Below are 14,888 nucleotides of genomic sequence, written 5' to 3' on the forward strand. Positions count from 1 at the left end.
CGCCTCCTGAGACGCAGCCGCTGCTGGATACTGGGAGGCAGGGAAGGGGGCAGGACCGTGAGGTCAAGGGGCGGGCGGTGACGTCACCGGAGGGGGCGGGCCTGGGGGAGAGCGCAGCCCGGCGGCGCCTTCCCGTCAAGCCCAGAGGCGTCCTGGCTTCCGGTTTGGGTGTGGTCGTGGAGTGGGCTTTGCTGCAGGTGATTGCAGGGAATGGACTGTTGCGATTGGGGCCTGGCAGATGTAAACCTAACCAAAACACTGAAGGTACGAGTCACCTACCAAACACAGAGGATTCCAGTGGCCAGCGAAGTGATGGGATTGCGTAGCAAAATCCTTAAGAGTTTTGTAGCAGGAAGAAGAAACCCCTTCATTTTATACTTTAAAAAACCCCGAAGGCTAGTAATAAGTAGCTCCGGATTTCCAGTCTGGGATTCCATTTTAAGGCGTTACACGTTTAACAAATAATTTTGGACGTCTACTACGTGTCAAGCACTGTCACAAATTTGAATCGTGATTTTATGAGCTATGAATGGCATATGGCATCCAGGTTGCCCCCTTCACTTTGTGAGGGACAGAAATTTACGGTTGGTGTGACTTGCCAGATTAAGTACCTGAACATATGTGTAAGGACCTCTCATCTAATTCCCTTTCCATTGACTCCCCTTTCACTTTTCTTGGAAAACAACAAGAATTAGTGTGACTCAATAATATTACGATTTATCTTTCATTCTAAATAAGTGTATGTTTGGAGAAATGTCTGTAGGATTTTAAAACTGACAAATACTTTGACTATATATTTATATCATCTGTAATGTATGATATTTTTACTTAGAATTTCTTCCCATTCTGGTGTGGAGAGAGGGTCCAGGCAAAAGGGCATTATCCTTTGTGCCTCTATTATCTTTTCAACTTGAACATCTCCAAATACCTGGAAACTTCATATTGCTCACCTATGCCATCATTCAGATTTCTCAATCAAGTTGTGTACCTTTTCTACATAATCATGAAAATGAACTTGGTCTGTGTCCCATTCTTTCAATGTTCTGCTCTAGGACTGGACTTATCCCCTATCTTCTCTCTTTATTCTAAAATTAATAGATATAAATATCTTTGAAAGGTTCGCTCCGCAAATAACACGTTTCTCTCCTAATTTCTTTTCCCTGTTTCTTTCCTTCTTAAATATTTATTGAATGCCTGTTAAACATTAGGGCCTAATGACTAGACGATGATTAGGTGATAGAGATACAGTGATCCCTGATTTCATCAGTCTCATTGTGGGAAGGCAAAAAATGGAAAATAAATGAAAAATAACATTAGAAAGTAAATACGATGAAGAAAACTTTATAAGGTGAAGAAAGAGACTTGGGGAGGAGGAGAGAGACAATTTTAGACATAGTAGTCAAAGGTGGCCTATTTGAAGAAGTGACATTTGAGCTAAAACCCTAAGTGATGTGAGTCCTGTGAATATCTAGCAGAAGAGCATTCTAGACTGAGGGAAAATCAAGTGTACCCTTTAAAATTTTTCTTTTTTGAGATTTGTCACCTTCTGGTGTATGTTTGTTTATTTGTAAATTGCCTCTCTACCTTTAAAAGAGACTGGTCTTTTCCTGGAGAAGGAGATTCAGAGTGTGAGGAGGAATTTGATGGGAGGGAAAATCTCCATTGCTGGCTTCGAAAAGGGAGGGGGGCACATAGAAAGGAATGGGAATGGCCTCTAGGGGCTTACAGTGGCCTGCAGCTTCCAGCCAATAAGGAGAAGGGGACCTTGGCCAGCTGCAAGGAACTAAATTTGGTCAACACCTACATGACCTTGGAAGAAAACCCCAAATTCCAGATCACAACAGGTCTGCTAGTACCTTGATTTCAACTTTGTGAGGCCCTGGGCAGAGAACCCAGCTGTGATGGGCCCACCGCTATGACCTTAGAACTGTGAGCTAATAAATTTGTGTTGTTTTAAGCCACTATGTTTACAGTAAGTTGTTATACAGCAATAGAAAATGAATATACTGAATATTATCTAAGACCCACATTTTTCCACATTTTAACTTCCTTGAAATTGCAATGTATTTTTTTCTTTTTTATCAGTACAGAAAATAATGGTGTTCTTAAAATTGAGGTCATGATAGATTTGGTGAAGTATAGTGTGAATTATTTCAAACAAACAATATAACAGATACCCAGATTTAACAGATTTTAGTGTATTCTTACATTTTCAAAATGGGGAAGAAAATTGGAATATCACTAGACTTTTCACAGTGAAACTTTTGCCAGAAGAAAGTGGAACAACATATTTTGGGTACTCAAGGGACAAAGCACGCACTAAGGATTTATATCCAGCAAAACTAACTCTCACGTACAAAGGGTATAAACTATTATCAACACTTGATATGATATCAATATTTGATGAGACTATCATTTTCATGAGCCCTTCCTGGAGAATTACTAGAGAATGAGCGTCAGACAACGAAAATGATGAGAAAAACATTGACCTAAGGATTGGTTCAAGTTCTTTATGGAAAATCATAATCTGTTGTGTGTAATTAATTCTTTATTACTAATTCTCCTGAGTTCTGTCACCTTAACTTCTGAGTTTTTCTATTTTCTTCCCAGCTTTATCAAGATATAATTGACAAATAAAATTGTAAGATACTTAAAGTGTGCAATGTGATGATCTGATATACGTATACAGTGTGAAAGGATTCCCTCCATAGAATTAATTGTGTTTTTCTAATTCTGAATCATGTTGTTCTTTCATACCTTGTATTTTCTTAATGTCGTTTAGCTAGTTTAAAAATAGTAACTTTCGGTTTTGTTCTATTTTATGACTCATCTTTGAGGCATACTTTCATTATCTGTAATGATGATGTTATACTCCTTATTCTCTCTCTCTCTTTTTTTTTTTTTTTGCGGTACGCAGGCCTCTCACTGTTGTGGCCTCTCCCATTGCGGAGCACAGGCTCCGGACGCGCAGGCTCAGCGGCCATGGCTCACGGGCCCAGCCGCTCTGCGGCATGTGGGATCTTCCCGGACTGGGACACGAACCCGTGTCCCCTGCATCGGCAGGCGGACTCTCAACCACTGTGCCACCAGGGAAGCCCTATTCTCTCTTTTTTGATAATAATTTTGTATAGTATTTGAACTTGATACTTTTTGGCAGCTCAGTTTTATGTGAAATTACTGTTCTTTAACTTTTAGTATGAGGCAGGCTTCCTAGTCCAATAAGACTACATCCATCAGAAACAAAACTGTATTCCGAGAATGTCAGGTTTCTGGCTCATTGCAAGGAGGGAGGCCACATTCCATGGAGCCCACCATGGGATGCCTCATCAAACAAAGGAAAAGGTAGGTTTATTATAGGAATTTGGGGAAGTGTAGAATTTAGCAGAAATTAAAACGAAGTAGTATTTTGATAGACTCAAAAGAAAGGAAGGATGTATGTAAAGGGGTCTACCTTAGGTCTGGTCTGTAACATGGACCCTGTTTTTCTGGAAGCTACAGAGTCAAAGTAGGTGAGGAATGTGTCCACAAACCCCTTTTCTGAAGTTCTGGAAGTAGAGGCTGTTTCTCTATCACATAACTCAGATCATCTAGCCAAGAATGGGATATTTCAATCTTAATGAAAGATTTCAAAGAGCAAGTTTTTTGACAATCTATGATTTTAGAGAAAAGAGTTCTCTGTGAGTAAAAAAAGCAGCAGTTACTCATAGTGGGGGTTTTTGGTGACACTACAGCATGTTCTTGGGAGAAATATTATTTTCTGTTAACTTTACAGCTGGCTTTATCTGTGTTTATTATCTATACCTGATGAATGGCAAAGCAGATTTTTACTTTCTTAGTCCAAGCTCATTTTTACTTTCTCACAGTTTTCAGGAAAACTTTTCTAACACCAGAGAGCTCCTTTTTTGTTGCTTTGGTGTAGTGCTGAAAAATATGGTGGCTTGATTTCTGTGATTTCCTTCATTTCTGTTGTCCCTGTGCTGCATGTGTTTATATGTGTGTATGTATGTATGAATGCATAGTTACATTCTCAAGGCATAGTACAATAATTTTATTTTAAAATCTTTATTTTGGGTAATTTTAGATTTACAGAAAATTTGCAAAGGTAAAACAATTTCTGTATATACTTCACTCAGCTTCCTCTAATGATAACATCTTACATAACCGTGTTCCATTTGTCAAAACTAAGAAATTAATACTGGTACAATACTATTAACTAGCTACATACTTTATCTGGATTTCACCAGTTTTTCACTAATGCTCTTTTTCCTGTATGGATCCAATCCAGGATACCATAATACATTTAGAATTGCCCCATCTTGATCATCATGTAAGTGTACAGTGTAATGAATATCTTCCTGAAATTTTATGTACAAATTGGATTTCTGAAAATTAAATAGTTCACATCATAAATTATAAAGATAATAAATAACATCTATATTGTGTTTTATAATTACAGAGGCTATTTACATGCATTTTCACTTCATTCTCCTAAGTTATTGACTATTAGCACAGAAAGGATATTTAGCAGTCACCTCAGTATACAACCCTATTGCTTTACAGAGGATGAATCAAAGAGGTAAAGAGTTTAAATGTCTTGGATAAATTCACATCATTACAAGTACAGAGCCACGACTAGCTTCATCCCTTGTTGAGTATTTCTCTAGTATATTATACCCAGATCCCAACAATTGGAATACCTCTTCCGTGACTATCATAAAGAATAGGAAGTACTACGTCCTGAGATCAGGCCTTCATGAACATGGTTGGAAAGCAGCCAACCTCCTGAGTTTTGAAGCAGGCTTCTTTGTCCAAAGATGTTGCAGTAACATTTGAACTGGCTTGAAGCTGATTATTACAGACTATTTAGAAGAACCTAGAGGGAATTCCTTTGCGAAGGAAATAAACCTTTTCAAAATGTGAATAATTATCATCATAAGTGGTCTATGAATTAGGATATATGCATATCACATTTTCCTGAAATATTTTTTAAAAATTGCCCATAGAGCAATAAAAAGACAAGTCATTGTAGGTTAACGATTGAAATATATTTTTCAAGACACTTTATTGTCTGATTTAACTGCTTATGCAACAGTGACTAGAGATAAAATATAATAAATCATGCTCCTAAGTTTAACCTTCTTCTAATATTGGTAGAAAACAGATGACAAACCTGAAAATCCCTAAGTGGGACTTCATGTTTTTGTGTCTTTCTAGGCAATATGCTGTAAATGCATCTGGATGTGCCCTAATTGGATGATAAAGGCACCTCAACTCCTTTATGAAAGAGGATGCCCAGAGCCCTACTCCAAAGATGAATTCAGCCACAGTCACTGTTCACCACAGACTCAAACTATACTATCCAATTTCACATCTTTTTTCTTGACTGAAACAATGTTCAGATCATCTCCCTTCTCATCTTCGGCTTGTTTTCTCAACTTTAGTTTGGCAGCCAGCACCTCTAGCCTGGAGGCATCAAACTTCAGCACACACCAGAATCTCCTGGCCTGCCTATTAAAGCAGATTGTTGGACCCCCACTAGCATTTATGCTTCAGTATGCTTGGGTAGGGGCTGAGAATTTGCATTTCTGACAAGTTCCCTGGTGATCTGTGCGCTGCTAGACCTAGGACCAAATTTTGCACTGCTCTAACTCATTCTTTGGGCTACCTCTAAACCTCCTTTCAGTACGGCTTTCCTTATTGCGTTCTGGACTGCACCGATCTTTGTGTTAGTCTTGTGTTTCTGTTGCTTAGTTTATTTGCAGTCCCATTCCTCTTGTTTCTGATGTCATTTTATACTCTGGATCCTGCCTTTAGACATGCCTTATATTTACCATTGCAAGGTAATAGAAAAAGAATTAGTAATTTTTGCTACAGAAAATGTTTGTGATTGGCTTTTCTAGCAAAGATAACTGGGATATATGTTTACAGAGGGAGATAGGTATGGAGATAGAGAAAACGTTAGTATGGAATTCTGTCACATAAATGTGCAAGGCGTCATAAAATCTGAGGGAAGCAGTGAAGGAGAATACAATCCTGTTGATAATGTGGTTAAGGTTATTGTATACTGAGTGCTTGTAATAAAGGTTTCTATACAAATATAGGTAGCCCCATTATCTCATATAAAAGCACAATCGCGTAATACTCCCGAGTAGATGAAGTTGAAGACTTCAGATACAGCTAAGAAAAACTAGGAAGCTGGGTAAATGGAGAACTGTTCCTATAATCAACTATCAGCAGGAATGAGAAATAGAAAATGGCTTTACAACCAACCAGCAGGAATCCAAGAAAGCCTGAACCTACACTCAGGTCCGCTAGCTTCTGAATCCTGTCCAACAGTTGCTCACTGATTTCCTTTTCAATGGTGTAGTGCCTAGAGGCACAGCTATTTGCAACATCTTCTTTGCCAGTGATGGCATTCTAGAGAGACCTTCATCACTTACAATTCGTTGTAGGTCTATAAACATTCTTGTGGGGACATACTAGACAACACTGTTCTCACTGAAGAAGGTATTGAAAGAGTCATCTCTCACAATCCTCTTATCACTGGGCTTTGGGTGGGACGCTGGATTTTATATTCCAGGAAATAGAGCTCCCAGCAGCTATTTCTATTCTGGACACTAACCTCACCAATGTGATTAAGGTTGTGTTAATGCAGGGTGGTAGAAACAGGAAGCAAAGATGAGGGAATAGATACTGAGTCCAGGTTATCATCTCCAATAAGGTAGGAAGAGAGATATCTAATTTAATAATTAGTAAAATGACAAGTTTAGAATAAACATACTCTAAAGATTCTTTATTGTCAATTAAGATAATATTAAGTAACAATGGCAGCAACAACAAATTACCTGCATGAATCCTCAGCCCTCTGCTGGTGAGATTTCATGTTTAGTTCCAAATGTTGAGCAATTCTGGATGAAAGGAATAGGCAAGAAATAGATTTGCCTACCACCAAGTTTCGTGGATAGATCTGGTGATTGCTTCAAAATGGGAGATGCTCCCATCACTTTTAATACTTCTACTGAACAGAAATGATGGTCATTGATGACATCTAATCACAGCTTCTCTTTAGTCATTCAAATTGAAAGACAGGTTGACAGACATCATACTCCTTCTTTCTTGGTAAGAGATCTCTCTTCTTTCTTGTTAAGAGAATATCAATTTTGTTCAGACATAAGGCTGCCATGAGCTTCATGGGAGGCTAGATTTCTCCCTAACCCTAGATATTGAGTTATGATTGGTCTAAAATAGTCAAAATCCCAATCTCCTTAAAGTTGACTGGTTTAGGCATTGACATGTTAGGCAGCTCAGGATAATAAGTGAGAGGTAGTCCTATGGATGGGTTTCTGAAGAAAATTCTCCTTGTTGATAAGAATAGACACATCATGGAAATATTCCCTTTTGTGTCTTTGGACTCACTCTGTGAGGATATGCCTCCTGCAGCCGTTTCAGGTTTTTCCTGGCCAAAATGGACAAGCCTGAGATCAAAAAACTGATATAGTGCATATGCCAAAATCCTAAATTTCCTGGAACTCTGAGTCAGCTAATCTCTGGAATGCTTGTTATGTGAAATAGTTTCTTTTTGTTTAAGCCATTTTTAATTGGGTTTCTCATTCTTCTAGCTTAAAGCATCCTAATTGATAAAGGTAGTATTTCTCACCATTACTGAATAGAAACATGAAGGCAGCAAACTTGTATTACATCTGCACTCTGAAATATCTCAAAGAATTTTACAGAGTTTTACATATTTCATTTTTCTTAGCATATACATGTAAATATATATACAAAATTATAAATATTTAAAATATATATTACACACACACACACATATATTTTCTTGAACCACAGTGTGGGTCTTGCTGTGTCACTCTTTAGGGACGATGATGATAAACTAAATCCATCCTTTTACTGAAGAAGGAAAAGAGTTAACATTGGCAATGTCCCACAGCCTCTCAGCCTGAAGTCAGAATTGATCATTCAGAGTTGCTCAAGAACACCAAGATAAGAAATTTGGATTTTGTTTTAAATGAGATGTGGAGTCATTAGAGAGTAATCAGAGGAGTGACGTTTTAATTATATTTATAACGAGCATTCTGGCTGCATTGTGGAGAATGGATTATAGCAGAGCAAGAGGAATTTGGTGAGAAGTTTGTGGCTCTAATCAGGTTGAGAGAGATGATGCTGGATTAGACTAGGTCAATGACAAGAGAAATAGAGAAATAGACAGATTTGGAAAATATTTTGAAGACTGAACTTATTGATGGATTAGATATAAGATACTATGGAGAGATAAATTAAGAATAAATCCTGGATTTTGGCTTGAACAAGTTAGGCATATTTTGGTGCCAGCATTGAGATGGAAAGAATAAATGAGAAAGTAATTTAGGGAAGAAACAAAGAGTTCATTATAACATAATAAGGATATATTGAGTTTAAAATGTTCATGTAGAGGAATCAAGTACAAATTTGGACCTATGAACTTGTAGCTTAGAGAAGTCTGAGCTAAATATATAAATTTAATAATATATAATATATAAATATGTGTGTGTACATGTGCATGTGTTTGTATGTGTGTATATATATACATATACATACAAACATATATATACACATATACATACAAACATATATATGTATATATACATACAAACATATATGTATATATACATATACATACAAACATGTATATGTATATATACATATACATACAGACACACATATATGCATATATACATATACATACAAACATATATATGTATATATACATATACATACAAACATATATATGTATATATACATATACATACAAACATATATATACACACATACACAAACACATGCACATGTACACACATATTTATATATTATATATTATTAAATTTATATATTTAGCTCAGACTTCTCTAATCTACAAGTTCATAGATCCAAATTTATACTTGATTCCTCTACATGCACATCTTAAACTCAATATATCTTAAACTCAATATATATATATATATATATATATATATAAACTCTCTCTCTATATATATATATATAAACTATATATATATATATACACACACACACACACACACACACAGAGGACTGGGTGATATCCCCAAGGGGGAGAGGGTAGACAGATAAACCAAGAATCCCTAGATCTGAGCCCATATAAATATTAGGTAGAATAGAAGGAGGAAAAAATGAAACTGAGAAAGAACTCCTAGTGAGATAGGAGAAAAACTGGGAGGGGATGGTTTCACAGAGCTAAGAGGAGTGTCTCAAGTGGGAAGCGAATTGGTATAGGAATTCATCACTGTCCAGTTCCACTCAAGTATTGATGCTGCGCTTTGTTCTCAATTTGTTAAGGAATTACCACCCCCTGTTTTCAGTGGAATTAAAAATATACTAGACTGATGAAAATTGGATTTCTACCCAGAATAGTTATTCAGATGGGGGCTCAGCCTTGCTTTAGGATGATTACTGTTTTCATGAATGGCTAAGGGATATTGTGCTGATATCTGAAAATGGAAGGCCATTCACCAGATAGTGATAAGAAAAACAACAATGGGGTTCCTCTCTGACAGCAATATTATTTACTCGAAGAGCGAGGGATGGCCTTCAGATATCAGTTAAGCTTCCATGTAGCTCCCTGGTGCTTGACAATTTCCCAATCCACCTCTGTCTTGTGACCTCTCCCAAATTAAGCTTTCTCTTTCAACTCCTGCCACTCCAGTATTCTCCAAGATATGGCCCAGTCCTCCTTCACCTGAGCTCCTTACAGAGAGAATGAACAATTGTTTGAATGTTGATAAAAATTACAGTAAGTCAAGAACAGAGAAATCACCATTAGTTTTCATAGTAGAGTGATCTTTGGTGACCAGTTTCACTGGAGTAGTAAGGACAGACTACAAGATGATGGGTGTTGAGGATTAAAAGGGAAGTAAGGAAGAGGAGTTATCAGACAACTCTTGAGAAGTTTTCTGGGAGGGAGAGTAGAGAAATGGATTGTGGGAGGTGAAGCTGAAATTGAATATATGGCTGAGGAGGATTTTTTTTAAAGATGCAAGATAAAAAGCATTTTCATACAGCAGTGGGAATTATTTAGTAGAAAGGAGGAGATTGATGGTATAGGAGGACAAGGGGATATCTGAAGAAGTGATGTCCTTGAAAGGTGAGAGAGAATGGTATCCACAACACAAGGGGTGGAACTGGCTTTTAAGAGGAGCAGGGACAAGTCTTCCATTGTAATAGGAGAACACAGAGAACAGGATATAGTTTAGGAAGGTTTAATAGTGGAAAGTTGAGAGAGCGCTCCTCTGATAAATCTTTGTCAGCTTCTGCATTTCTATTTCTTTGGGATCTGTCTTCTATTGAATTTGACAGTGCTATTCTGATAGTGGTTGCATTTTGTCAAATAGCTTGTCATGGGATTGTTATCTGCAATGGACTTGGAGACCTTGTGAAGGTATTCCTGGGAACTACATCTATTGGGGCAAGCAAGTGTAGAGGAACCAGCTATCAGTGAATATGGTAAGTGCATCCTAGAAAGTAGAACACATTCAGCATGTTTAGTGATAGATAGTTACTAGTTCCGGAGATCAACTAGTAATAGAGAAAGCAGTGGATAAGAGTGCAGAAAGATACATCCTATCAGGTGGGTGGAGCATAGTAATTAAAAATCTGTAAAAGTAGGGAGCATTAGAGATTTTGGTACACAGACCAGTATATACTTTGCAGCAGAGATGCCTGAAATAAAATAGCATATACTCCTTAGTTAAAGTTGGTTTAGGAGCAGACTTCAGTCCCATTCTAATGGAGAGGAGGCATTAGAATGGTAGGAATAAGGCAGTACCCCATTCTAGCAAGTCTAGCTTTCTGAAGAGATCACTGGGATAGTGAATTTGGCAAGAAAATAAGATTTGAATCCTTTTACCAGAACTAGTGTATAAGTTTGGAAAGTGGGAAGTGGTCTTAGAAATAATGCAGAGACTTAGTTCCTATCAGAAGGATTCATGTTTTCTGGGGCCTGAAGTTTTTACAAACATCACAAAATCTAAAAAAAAAAAAAAAAAAAAAGTAATAATTTTAAGCATTAACTGCTTAACATAACTCTAAAGTACTTTTTCCCGTAAATTATTTTGGCTGCATACTCCCTAATTATGTCTTAGTATAACAATGTTTTATAATGTAATGTTTTATATAGTGATAGTTTAAAATTTTTTCTTTCAATTTCAAAATTCTTTGTAAGTAATGACATCCTAACATTTAATCGCATACATTGAGATGAATGAAACAGATGTACTCACTGACTTTAGTACTGCTACAGTTTTGTACCCTACAAACACAGGAATTCTGATAAATTTTACATTTCCAGTCAAAAAGAAAAAAATAATGTAGGCATTTATAATTGTATATGCTGAATTGTTGAGTATATTTCTGAAAGGAGAGAATTTCTATTTTAACTAGGATTTGATGAGGACCCAATCTTTTTCTTACAATTTTACATGCTAAGTATATTAGTTTTCTATTGTTGTATAATGAATTACCACAAGCATAGTGATTTGAAACGACACACATTTATCTCACAGTTTCTGAGGGTGTGGAGCCCAGGCATGAGACTGCGTCTTCTGTTTCGGGTGTCAGCAGGCTGTAATCAAGATATTGGCCAGGCTGTGCTCTTCTCTGTAGGCTTGACTAAGGACAAATCCACTTGCAGGCTATCAGGTTGTTGGCAGAGTTCGTTTCCTTGCATCTGTATGACTGAGGGTCCCAGCTTCTCATTGGCTGTCCACCAGAGGCTACCCTCAGGTTCTAGAGGCTGCCCACAATTCTGTGCCACGTACTCTCTGCAAAAGTAGTTCACAGCGTGGCTGTTTGCTTCTTCAAGGGCAGCAGGAGAATTTCGGGCTCAGTCAGCTAAGATAATCATATATAATGTAACAAGAGTCATGGGAGGAACATCCTATCACCTTTACCTTATAGCTTAATCAAAGAAATGATATCCCATTACCTTTTCCATAGGTAAAGCATGGTTGGAAGCAAGAGTAGTTTACACAGGGGTGTGATTTATTGGGAATCACTTTAGGGTGGACATGCTAAAGAGTGAAATAATTTCTGTAGACCAGTTTCTGTACGTTTTATACCCTACTTCTCCTCCACTACTCAAATAGTTCTGGTGCCATACTCTAACCTCCATATCATGATATGACCTCTGGCCCTACACTTTCCTGTCTCTATGCCAGGTAAGTCAGTATGAGGGTAACAATATTTTATCTAGTACTATGCCTAGATGCTTACTGTGATGGTTAGCAGTGACTTAACTACACGTGAAAGTGACCAAGAACCACAAAATATCCCTCTAGATTCAATGTAAATATATACCTAATTCAAGTTCCCCTTGGCTGGATCCCAAAGCTATCCATGGCCATTCCAACACCACCTCATCTGAGGGGTGAGTGTGACAGAGGGGAAGTAAAAGTGAAAAGAGATAGTCTTAATTATTGCAATTATAATATCTTATTTTTATGAATTTTATAAAAACATGTACCCATGGGAAGACTTCTTTTCCAGGGCTTATGAGGGGGCTAAACGAGGAGCTTTGAAATTAAGTTTCATTAGCTTCATGGGAAATCCACTTCAGGTTGCCACATTTTTTTTTTTTTTTTAGTTTTAATCACATTTTTAAATTATTAATTTATTTGACAATTATTCTCTTGATCTGAAGTGATAGTTAGAATTTTTAAAACTTATGCAAATTTCTTATCCAATGGACTAGTTATAAAAAAGAAAGTCAATAATTGGGTGGAAGTTACCCTCTATGCATCAGATGAAGATTCCAACCACAGGAGTTTAAATATTTGGATTTAGATAGTGAAAAACAATAAAGTTTGTTCTTTTCCCTTAGGGCTACATTTATTGTGTAATTACAATGTACCAAGACTATATTTAGCCTTTATTCTTTGTGTTTAAATTGTGTGCTATTTAAATTTTGTGATATACATAGTCCTGATTTTATTTTGAGAAGGTAATTGGTGATTGTAGCAGGTACTTCTGTCTTCTGATCCCCAAAACATTCCCCACTTGCTCTCACAAAAAAAGAAAAAAAAGAGAGAGGAAAAAAAGAACTAAATATTTTTTAAAAGTTATCAGGTGACTAAACGTTCAGGGAAATTGAGTGCTGCTCTCCATAAGATAAAACATACCCTTAAGGTGTTTAGGGTAATCCCTTTCTCCTTTGCTAGTGATAGTATAGAGTTGGTCCTGTGCTCTAGTTCTAGCCAATCTAAGAGGAAGTGCTGAGGGTTCTGGGAAAGAGAGATGTATAGTGAGAAGCCACCCTTTCTTTGTGCCTTTGAGACTTCTAGTTGGTGACAAGTAGTTTCTGATCACTAAAGCCTAGAGGAAGCAGAGAAAATGACTCAAAGCTCTGAACTAACCAACTCTGCATGCTTTCTTCTGGACTTCCTGTAATGTGAAATGAAAACATGCCACATCTAGTCTGACATTTCTATTGCTTACAGCAGAAAGCACTCTAACAGAAACAGCACGAAAGTCATACAAACACACATATAATATTGTACCTTTTTCTCATTAGAAAAGCAATATATGTTCGTTCTGGAAATTTGGGATACAGGTATTCACAAGAAATTTAAAAAATCATCCAGAGATAACTATATCAACACTTTTTGCACATATTCTATTTTTCCTATGCATGCACTTTGTATATTATATAATTTTAAAAATTAGACTTATTGTTTTATACCTAATTTTTAAACTTAATAACCAAAAGAATTAAATTGAAGATTTAAATCAATTAATCTTAGAAATTAAATTGAATCTGATTCTATTTAGTCTCCTATGGACACAATTTATAGTAATTAGACAACAGGAATTGGTTCAACATTTGAAACTAGGCTAAAGGTAAAATAGATGAAATTCCAATGTATTTTAGCTGCTCATAAATATTATCTCTTTGTGACTACCAAGTAAGTTCTGAGATCAGAGCACTTAAAATTTTTTTCTAACTCATTTACACTGATTTATGCTGCTGGGAAGATTATGTTTGTAGTACTCCAACATTTTGGTTTGTTTGTTTTAAGCTATGATATCTCTGTTTTGTAGGCTGAAATTGAATTTGCACAATCTTTTAATTCATTGTTGTTTGTTCATGTCATGTATTACTAAATTGAATTTAGCAAGAGGAAATCCATTTTTTAACCAGTTTTATATGCCAAATAGAAGAGGAGATATCCAAGATAGAATCTTAATTATCTGATATATTGGATTAACTCTGCAGAACATATCCTTTTTTACAAGGAATCCTCATCTTTTATTATGACTGAAAATAGAGTAAATGACTGTAATACCAAATATGAAATACTCTATGTTGAGTGATGTATCTTTAACTTAAAAGCCACATTTACCTTTTGCACTATTAATTTTAGTATAAATCCATATCCACATTATAATTTTCAGACCACAGCATTTATATAATATACTTATTTCTGCCAAGTTTTTCATTACATGTTGAGCCTTAAGAGAGTTTTTAAGGTTGAAAATGGTGAGTGATCAAATTGAATCAATCCAGTACAGTTTCAATATTAACATTATTATGATTATATATATATATATTTATAAATATATCAGGTGAATACATTCTGATACATCTTTATTGTAATAAACTTCTTTATGAATATACAGAATCAGTTGGGAATTCCTAACCTTTTTTGTGACATTGGCTCCTTTGGCAGTCTGGTATGGCCAAAAACGCTTCTCAGGATAATGTTTTTAAATGCATAAAATACTACAAATAGGAATAAAAATAAAGCAGTTGCATTGTAATACAGTTTTGTGCATGGCCCACAGTTTAAAAACACCTGCATCAAGATTTTGAATAGCCCTTTAGT

Source organism: Hyperoodon ampullatus, assembly GCF_949752795.1.
Source record: "Hyperoodon ampullatus genome assembly, chromosome: 1".
In the NCBI taxonomy this organism is placed as follows: Eukaryota; Metazoa; Chordata; class Mammalia; order Artiodactyla; family Ziphiidae; genus Hyperoodon; species Hyperoodon ampullatus.